The sequence below is a fragment of the Panthera uncia genome (genome assembly GCF_023721935.1).
Source record: "Panthera uncia isolate 11264 chromosome C1 unlocalized genomic scaffold, Puncia_PCG_1.0 HiC_scaffold_4, whole genome shotgun sequence".
Classification (NCBI taxonomy): domain Eukaryota; kingdom Metazoa; phylum Chordata; class Mammalia; order Carnivora; family Felidae; genus Panthera; species Panthera uncia.
Window position 1 is genome coordinate 84,817,713 of NW_026057585.1, and position 8,932 is coordinate 84,826,644.

Below are 8,932 nucleotides of genomic sequence, written 5' to 3' on the forward strand. Positions count from 1 at the left end.
GATAAGAAGACTGCCATCGTTCAATGGGGTACATGCTACTTGGCTAGAAACTACATTTCCCAGGCTCCTTTGCAACTAAATGAGGCCAGATGCCCAAGTTTTAGCCAAAGGAATATGAATAGAAGTGATGCGTGCCACTTTTAGGGTTTTGCCCTTAAAAGAATTGGGCGTGCCCTTCCTCATTCTTATCTCTTCTTGCTGGTGGGAAGATAGCAAGAGCTAGAGCAGACACCGCGGATCCAGAAATAGAAGAGCCTTTCTGAAGGTGGGCAGAGTTGTCCCACCAGCCTGGAACCACCTACTTCGGACCTCTTATATGCAAGAAAAATAAACAATTTTGTTTAAGCCGCTGTATTTTTGGATTGTGTCACTACAGCCCATCTATATGAGACTCTAGAATATCAAGTGGAAACAATAGCACAGAAATGCTGTTCTGTGAATATTACTGTGACTCTATGTATCAGTTAGCTGTTGCTGCATAACAAACCACCAAATTGTTTACGACTTAAAACAATGATTTATTGGGGCACTTGGGTGGCTCAGTCGGCTAAGCTTCCAGTTCCAGCTCAGGTCATGATCGCACGGTTCGTGGGTTTGAGCCCCACGTCAGTCTCAGTGCTGACAGCTCGGAGCCTGGAGCCGGCTTTAGATTCTGTGTCTCACTCTCTCTCTGCCCCTCCCTCACTCGCTCTCTCTCAAAAATAAAAAATTTTTTTTTTAAAACAATGATTTATTATTTCCCAGGATTCTGTATGTGGCTGCATTCTTCTGCTGGTTTTTCTAGGGCTTGCTTGCTTGTCAAGCCTCATTCAGTTGGAGGAATGGGTGAGGGCTGGGTTCAGCTGGGACACTGGGGATGGCTGGACTCACTCTCCATGTGTTCTTTCATCCTGAAGGAAGAGAGCCCAGGCTGGGTTTCCTCACAGAGTGCTTCCATGAGCATTCTGAGAGAAAGCCCCAAAGCACAACCACTCATCAGGCCCCTGTTTCTCTTGGTTGACACTTCACTGGCCAAAGTGAGTCACATGGCCAACCCCAGAATCCACATGGGAGGGGCCTACACAAGGGTGTAGATGCTACGAGGCTTGAATCATTGGGCCATTTGGATAACAATCAACCTCACCCCATGAATTTTGGAAGCTTATTATGGGTAATTAGAAATCCTAGTACAGTACTCATTAGGCCCATCTGCACAGGGACTAATAACCCCTGAGGAATCGGGACCATTAAAATTCATGCCTTTATTTGGTTCTTCATCACCTAGCTCCAAACAAGGGTTTCAGATTGTGGATGTAAATACAAAAGATTTTTAAATGATGAAATAAAATTTAAAATGAGTACTCTCATTTAAAATAAGAGGGATGCCTGGGTGGCTCAGTCGGTTGAGCGTCTGACTTCGGCTCAGGTCATGATCTTGCAGTCCACGGCCTGTGGGTTCGAGCCCCGCGTCGGGCTCTGTGCTAACAGCTCAGAGCCTGGAGCCTGCTTCAGATTCTGTGTCTCCCCCTCTCTGCCCCTCCCCCACTTGTGCTGTGTGTGTCTCTCTCTCAAAATAATAAACAAAGATTTTTTTAAAAAATGAGTATTGGAGAGAATCAGAACAGAAGGCAAATGAAGGCAGGAAAAGAAGAAAAGATGTTGTCAGGTGTAGGGTCAGAATAAGAGGTATATGTGGGGGGTGGGGGAAGGGAACCTGCCTCTGCTAGGAGAGGTCACAGAAGGGTCATGGGAGAGTGCCTGACAAGATCAAGGAGATGGCCAGGGAATGGGGCTCAGGGGAGCTGGGACAAGGCTATGTCCCAAACACTCTAAGGTGGTGCTTCTCACCCTGCAGAGTGGGTTTAAATACAGATTCTGAGGCCCAATCCTTAGAACCTGGATTTTTAACAAGCTTCCCAGGTTCTGATTCTGAAAGAGATGATCTCTGAACCACATTCTGAAGTGACTTTATAGCCCATAAGCTGGTGCCAGCTTCCAGGCAGGATATTCAGAGGGGAAGAACAAGCAAGAGGGAAACGTCTTGAATAAGTGAATGGCTCTCGGAGTCCCAGGAAGCTTCTAGAAAAGGGAAAGGGGTACAGTGTGATTTGGGAGCTTTCCAATAGTTGGGATACTTTATTTCCACACAGAACCAGCCTCTGCCCTGAGTTCAGATATCTCTTCGTAGGTCTCAGCTCTCAGCAATATTACCGGTTCTAGGAACCTGCCCCCATCAAAGGGACTCCACCCCTTCCCTGGCCACTGCTGATTGGACTGGGCTGGCCACCTGACTCAGGCTGGATTAATCCATTTTCTCTGCCAGGAAATCAGACAGAGGTAAGGGGTCTTTGATACTGTGTCCCTTGATGGCTGTTTTCCACGGCAACTGGCCACAGAGCCCTGCTGCTGACCTTCAGGATTGCCCGGTCCCTGCCCTTCCTGGATCCTGGCTCTTCAGCTTCCCTCCATCTTCTGACACACTCTGGCATCCTCCTACTGAATTCCACCTTTGGTTCAATTGGCTTCTGCCCCTGGCCTCCAAAAGCACCTTCACTACAACAGACTGGCCGAGGGAGTTGGGATCAGAGTTAGTGTGTCGAAGGTTGTCCCTGTGATTCCAAATTGGGCCGTCCCTAAGAAATGGGCCCATCTGGTCAGTTTCCTAAAGAAACCACGAGATGCCAAGGCTGAAGCTGTCATTTGTGGAAAGAGCTGTGGCAGCCTGTGGCAGCCTGGGAGAGACACTTTGTGCTGCAGCTGGCACTCGCCCCTGAGATGCCGGAAGCTCATCAGTGAGGGGCATAGGAAGAAGCGAGCTAAGGGGAGGCTGGCGGGGGCCTGCACGGGGCATCACCCTCATTCCTCATTGGACAGAGCCCGTTAGGGGATCAAAGAGATGTTCAAGATCACTCCCATAGTTCTGGAAGGCAGGGAAACTTCAGTGAATGAGATTCCTGTTTCTGGAAATTTACCTGAAGGCTGGTGTGGTAGGTGAGACAGCCCCCTGCAATCCCTGCCCCTGGTGGTCAGGTCCCGGTGTAGTCTCCTCCCATGTTAACTAGGGCTGACCTGGGCAACCAGTAGGATATGGCATGTGGTTCTTGAGGCTACGTCATAAAAGACCTCATAGCTTCAGCCTTCTCTTCTGGATCACTCACTGTGGGGAAGCCAGTCACCAGCCCTACAGAGAGGCCCATGAGGTGAGGAACTCAGGTCACCTGCCAAGCATCAGCACCCGCTTGTCAACCAGGTGAGTGAGCCACCTCCCAGGCAAGCCTTCAAGCGCCTGCAATCCCAACGGGCATCTTGACCACAACTTCATGCGAGACCCTGGGTCAGAGCCCCCACAGAATCCGTGAGACAATAAATGTCTGTTGTTTTCAGCTGCTAAGTCTGGGGGCGATCTAGCAATAGACGACTAATAATGGAGGATGAGTATGTGCTGGCTCGGAACTTTCCAGAAAACGTCACAAAGGGGACTACGGGATAAAACTTGCATCAAGGGGACCTCGGGCACCAAAGGCAGCCATGGGGATTCCCTGACTTCTATATCAGGGAGAAGGGGAAGGGAAACCCCTTTGGCAATTGAGGGAATGGAGCCCAGACCATTGAAAATAGCTGCTAACGCCCGTGTTCTTTTAGGGTATGTCCGGCTTCATCACCATGACAGACAAAATAAGTTTAACAGAAAATATCGGGATTGCTGAGTGCCCCTCCTCGGGATAGTGAGAGACCCACCTCTTCTCCTGTGTCTACCAGTCCAGCGGACACCATCCTGTTTTGCTTGGTAAAAGAAGAAACCAGAAAATCTGGTCTAGACCACTGAGGGGGGCCGTTCTCACCCGCACAGCCTCTCCCAAACCACAAGTTCCAACAGTTTCTCAGAGCGGACCTGAGGAAATGAAATACGGCCTGCACAAAACACCCAGGGGTCTGTCCTGAAGGAACAACTCAGGGACGTCCTGATTTGTTAGAGCAAAGCTGTCCAGACCATTGATCCAAGCTGGGATGCTGAGTCAGCCTGTGTGCTTCCCCGGGAAAGACGGGGAGACTCAAGGTTGGGCTAATAGCTCAGGGACTTCTCATGGCCTGTCCGGGCTTGTCCACTTCCCTCTGGGAAAGGTAGGCCCCCGAGGGTTTCCTGATTCTTCCTCCCTTTCCTGCCTTCTCCTCTCCATCCCATCTCTACTTCATGCCCACCACATCTCACTGCCTGCAGCCCCAAGGTGCTCAGACACCAGCGCCTTTCCCCCCAGGATCCACTCCCAGGTCGTTCCACTCTTTTCTCCCAAAGATTCTTCTTCCGGGAAACTCCTGAGGGACCTGACAACAGCATTTGGTGACCTCTGTCCTGCTGATGTCACAGTCTTGATGTGGGGGCCCCTACCCTAACCCACTCCCCAGGAGGAAGGTTTTCTCCCACAAGCCTGGACCCAGCATACAGGGAAGGGCCAAGGGGCTAGGGTAGGACCCTCTTGGGAACCATGGCTGAGGCCCCAATAGGACAGATGCGCCCTCTGGTGGCCCCATGCCACAGCCCCACCACCACTCTTATGCCCCAGCACAGACCTCATTCGCGATCTCACGGCCTTTAGGACCCTGCCCGCCCACCCTCCACCCTGTGCTGACTGCCCCTTTACAATGCAGAGGTCTCAGCTGAGGAGGGAAGTCAGGTCACTCCAGAGTTCCTTGTCTGCTGAGTCGTGTGGCACTGAGTTTGTAGTCATTGTCACTACATTCTGAAGAAGTTTTGAGACCCAGGAGAAGGGCTAGAGAGGTACCTTTTATGCTGCAGGCCTCTGTGAGTATGATCTTATAGGAAGGCCAGGGAGGGGCGCCTGCCTGGGTGGCTCAGTAGGTTGAGCATCTGACTTTTGATTTGGGCTCAGGTCATGATCCCAGGGTCATGAGATCTAGCCCCGTGTCCAGCTCCATGCTGAGTGTGGAGCCTGCTTAGGATTCTCTCTCCCTCTTTCCCTCTCCCCTGCTTGCAAAAAAAAAAAAAAAAAAAAAAAAAAAAGTTTAAAATTTTAAGGAAGGCCAGGGAAATGAGGTGGCATCTCAGCCATCCTTGGGCCTTGAGGGATGGAGGCACAGCCTTGCCACACAGCCAGAGCCAGAAGAGGAGGAGTCTGCTCTCTCCTTGGAAAATGGGAATAATAAGATCTTAAAAGGAGATTATAGAAGTAAAGCCTTTTATTCAACCTCTGATGAGGTGAATTTTCCAGGGGGAGTGAGCACATGGGTAGCCAGGGCAGGAATGGGGTGGGGTGAGATTTCAGAATTGCAGGTGGCTCCAAATCCTGGCAGCAAAGCCAGGCAAGCGAAGACAAGGACTGATTGTTTGCGGCATGTAAGTTTCTGTCTGGAGAACTCAGGAACGTGACCTGTGGGCCTGGGCACGTTTGTCAAATGAAAAAAAAAAAAAAAAAAAAAGACTGAATCAGTGAATGACTAAACCAACAACCCCAGGTGGAAATGGTCCTCTGAAATCCTGAAATCCTGAAGCGTGAAGACCAGTAATGGTGGAAAATTGGGAGCCGCCCCTCAGTTCCCAGCTCCAGAATTCCCTATGGTGCTGCTGAGAATTCACCTCAGCGCCACCTGCTGGTGGGAACTGACAGTGACCAGCTCCTGCTAGGCGGGGAAGTCTGTCACCTGGGTGAGGAAGGGAATGGTGGAGGGTGGGACCAGCGTCTCCCCAGGAACAGCTGCTCCCTAATTTATCCTGATCTTCCCGAGGGTCAGTCAAGAAAACATATCAAAGGCTTGGAAAAGGCATGAGAGATTCTTGCGTGTCCTTTGAGAGAAGGTCTGGGGGTCGGCTACAGGTCCTCTGACGATCATCTGATTCTTTAGGGTTGTGTGATATTATTGATTATTTGATTGACTTTATAACTCTGTAGGGATAGAGACAATTTGTAGGAAACAGATAATCATAGAAATGATTGCTTCCCACAGCAAGCAAATGAGTCCTGTTCACAGCACACAGAAGTTTTGCCCGGTAGAAAAGGTAAGTACCTGAAATCGAATCCTCATTCGAGCTTGTCTTAACATTTTGCTTGTTTCTTGTCAGTTAATGAGCTAAAGAAAACCTCTGACACGTGTTCACTTGTTTTTATTGTAGAGACTCATGATTTTACCTTTCTGAGAATTATATCTGAGCAGATCGCTGGTCCCCAAGGAATCTACAAAGTCTCTCGCACCATCCATCCCTCCTGCCCCCCAATCTGTTCAGGTGGCACCAGCAGCTGGATCCTCTGGGTCGCCACTGTGCCCAGAACAGACTTCGAGGACAAGCTGCCCTTGTGTGCTTCTCTGCCAGCGTCTCCCTCCAGACTGCCAGCTCCCGAGGGCAGGGGCCAGGTCTGATTCTTGCTGGATCTGCAGAGCTCAGTAGATGCTGTTGAGTGAATTTATGAATATACTTGGTTTGGACCACACCTCACTGCTGGTGAAGGAGCCTGGTGTAGGGGAAGGGCAATTCATTCACGTGGCCTCTGAGCCTCAGTTTTTGCATCTGCGAAATGAGGATATTTCCTATGTGCTGATGGGAAGAATATCAAGTAACTGCTGCATAGTTTCCATTTTCTTCTTTTAATTTCTATCGCCACCTCCCACCCCACCCCCCAGGATAGTATGAACAGGAACAGGGTCATTTCCTCTGGCTCTCCACCCTGCAAGGCCCACAGAAAGTGTCCAGTGATGTACTGCCACCCGGTTCATAAATGAGAAGGGGCCAGGGTGCCCACAGCTGGCGGACAAGCAGCCGGATCTATACTCCGCAGAAGCCTTGCACTCCAATGCTGGGGGGTTGAGGGCAAAGGGAAGGCTGGAGACCCGAACACGAACAGGAACCCCAAGGGAATAACTGAAGGGAGAGAATGGCTGGAAGAGGCTGGATTTCAAGAAGCCACAAGTCCCGGCCCCAGCCCCAGGAACGCACCTGCTTCTCTGGCCCCTCCTTCCCTAAACAGCATCATCGGCTGAGAAAGCAGACTTCTGAATTCCTGGGGTTCGGGCGCCATCTCGTGGCCATTTCTGAAACTGCCCATCCCGGCTGAGCAGAGCCCAGAGGCCCAAGAGCAACGGGAACCAGGCCAACACTCCTCCAACTTTCCTGGCCCCCACCCTCTTCATCCTCACCTTCTCCCTTCCATTTATTGAGCACTGAATATATTCCAGTCTCCGTGTTCAGCCCCTTTCAGGACTTTAGCACGTTTAATTCCTGGAACAACCTTAAAAGGCAGGTAATACTAGTACCATTTTACAGATGATGAAACCGAGGCACAGAGAGGAAAAGGAGGTTTCCCAAGGCTGTACAGCGAAGGAAGTGGGCTAGAAGAGCTCCTCTCTGTACAGGAGAGGGGACAGTGAGGCATTTGATCCTGCTGCTTAGGAGACAGTTGGCTTTGCGGTCCTTTAGCTCTAATTCAAATACGTTTTTGGTGCTGACTCTGTGCCAGACCCTGCACTGGGTGCAGTTACCGGGGTCCAGTAACCCCCTCGGTCCCTATTAACCCCCTCCATGGCACTTATCACTGTATGGTCTGATTTCCGTCTTAAGGGTCCATCTCCCACCGAAACTGTGGGCTTCCTGAGACATAGGGACCTATAGTCTGTTTTCTTTGCTGCTGCATCTCTAAAACTCCGAATTGATCACAGAACACAGAATCGGTGCTCCATTAACATTTGTGAATGACCTAACAAATCAGTGAATGAGTACAATTAAAACAAAACAAAACAAAACAAAACAAAACAAAAAAACAACTAGGGGCACCTGGCTGGCTTGGTGAGAAGAGCATGCGACTCTTGATCTTGGGGTCATGAGTTCGAGTCCCACACTGGGGGTAGAGATGACTCAAAAATAAAATCTTTTAAAAACGTAAAAGAACTAGAAGAGCTAAAAAGAAAACAAAACCCACCAACTAGTCTCTGCCGTCAAGGCACTGACAGTCTAGTGTGGAAGGCAGATTGGTAAAGGGCAGGTGTGGTTCCTGTCCCCACCCCTCCCCCTCCTCCCCCCCCCCCAACCCCCGCCTTCCCTCAGTGCTTTCCCAGAGGGAGCTTCAGGAGCCCAGAAAAGGCTCCTAACGTAGCCCTGCCCTGAGCCCCAAGGACGAGGCAGCAGAGCTGAGACTCACACAGGAAGGAAGGGAAAAGGCGCTACAGGTAGAGACCACAGGGTGAGCAAGTGCCTGGAGAGGAGAGCCCGCCTGCCCGCAGCCTGCTTGCCCTGTGCGCACTGTGAACTCCAAGCCTCCAGGAGGACCGTCAGGGGAAGGGGAGAGGCCAGCGGGGAATTCACCCAGCTAGCCACTTCAGACAAATCCCTCCCTCCACTCGGCCTCATATTCCTCCTCCCCAAAATGGGAACGAGGCGAGGATGAAATGAGACACAGGGCTGGCACACAGAAGGGAAGCTTAGGTCCCCCAATGGCTTGCCCCACAACCCCAGATGCACTTCAGGGGCATGGCCTGGGGCGGGGCGGGCAGTAGCTGAGCTCCAGAGGCCACCAGGAAGTAGCCTGAGACTCAGCGCTGGAGGGGGGAAGCACAGCGCCTTCTGCTTTAAATCAGCGCCTCAGAGGTGGCAGCACAAGGAGGTCCCTGGGCCCGAGCACCCAACCCCACGAGACAGCAGGTCCGCCCTGTGATGAATGCACGGGCACCAGGTCGAGGAGGAACCAGGCTGGGCCTCACAGAGAGGGCACGGGATAGAGACCCTCGGAGGAGCCAATAATCCATTCTTGTTTATTAAGCACCTTCTATGTTCCAGCTATTAGAAACCCTGGCAAAGCAGCAGACGGTAAGCCAATGTAGTGTGTGTGCGTGGTGGTGTTGAAAATTTCTTCTAGGGAGAAAAATAAACACAGGAAGGGGAATAGGGACTGTGGGGGTGGTTGGCAATTTTAAATAGAATGGTGCCGGAGAGCCTCCAGAGAAGAGACCT

The 8,932-nt window shown here is 51.1% G+C and overlaps 1 long non-coding RNA gene across 2 annotated transcripts; it reads left to right on the forward strand.

Moving 5' to 3' along the window:
• Positions 1-3,114: 3,114 nt before the first annotated feature.
• LOC125912904 (uncharacterized) lies at positions 3,115-6,427 on the forward strand. 2 transcript variants are annotated; one of them, XR_007454866.1, is made up of 5 exons: positions 3,133-3,229; positions 3,622-3,766; positions 4,627-4,780; positions 5,941-5,992; positions 6,107-6,427. It is a non-coding gene; the product is annotated as an uncharacterized LOC125912904 (long non-coding RNA). The 2 variants fall into 2 exon arrangements; XR_007454865.1 differs by lacking the exon at positions 4,627-4,780 and having other exon boundaries at positions 3,115-3,229.
• Positions 6,428-8,932: the final 2,505 nt, after the last annotated feature.